A 1,272-nucleotide genomic window follows, 5' to 3' on the forward strand; every position below is an offset into this window, starting at 1 on the left:
TTGTGAAGATTGCTGTTAGCAGAAGAAAAAGGAACTTTTTTGACTTTTTAAGCTTTAAATTAGTGGTTTGTACTTAAGGCTAAAAAAAATTTTTTTTTAAGCCATGAAGAAACTCTCCTCTCTAGAACTGAACGTAAATGAAGTCAAAAGGTATAAACAACATAAATGCTCATCAACCAATGAATTGGAAAATAAAGACTATGCACATATTTGCCACAATGGAATTCAACCATCAATAGAAATGAAGTCCTGATACATGCGATGATGCGGATGAAACTTGAAAATTTTTCTGAGTGAACTAAGGCAGTAACAAAAGAACAAATGTTGTATGTATCCACTTCCCTGAAATATCTAGATAAGTAAATGTGTAGACCAAAGATTACTAGTGGTCCCAAGGAGTAAGAGGAAGGGAAACAGGATCATTATTTTAGAGGACTCTGAGATTCTGCTAACGGTGATGAAAAAGTGTGGAAATGGATAGGAAAGATGGGTGCACAGCATAATAGATATAATGAACATGCATTATCAGGGAGCCCTGGTGGTGTAGTGGTTATACACTGGGCAGCTAAACACAATGCTAACACTTTGAAATCATCAGCCTTTTCACCGGGGAAACATGGGGCTTTCTACTCCCATAAAGAGTTACAGTCTCAGAAAACCACAGGGGCAGTTCTAACCTGTCCTATGGGGCATGACATTGACTCGATGGCACTGAGTTGGGATTTTGGTTATCAAGGTGGCATTAATTTCTTAGAGCTGCTGTGTGTAACAGAACACTCCAGAGTGGGTGGCTCTAAACTATAGAAATGTAATGTCTTACAGTTCTGTAGGTTGGGTGTGGACAGTCATTTTTCTCTGAAGGTTCTAGGGGAAGACCTTTTCGTGTCTCTCACTTTCTCATAGTCCCAGCCATTCGTTAGTACGCAGTCGCAGTGTAATTCCTTTGTCACACATTTATCTTCTGTCTGTATCTCTGTGTGTGTCTCTTCTTGTTTGTCAAGACACAGAACCCATGGCCAAATAGATGCCCACTAGCAAGGACACCAATCAACCTCATGCTAATTCAACTGATGACAACTTCAAAGACACTTTGTCTTAACAAAGCCGTATTCATAGGCACCTTGGGCTCTTACACCCTTAGTTAAGGAATTGACTTGTGGTGGGTGAGGAGAGGTGGATACTATCAAGAGATGTAGGGAGTACTCAAATGAACGGCAGAAATCGAAAAACTAAAATATTTTCTTTTAAGAAAAATCATTTTATTGGGGGCTC

The sequence above is a fragment of the Echinops telfairi genome, unplaced genomic scaffold (assembly GCF_000313985.2).
Source record: "Echinops telfairi isolate 266 unplaced genomic scaffold, ASM31398v2 ScPeMD7_655;HRSCAF=1070, whole genome shotgun sequence".
Classification (NCBI taxonomy): Eukaryota; Metazoa; Chordata; class Mammalia; order Afrosoricida; family Tenrecidae; genus Echinops; species Echinops telfairi.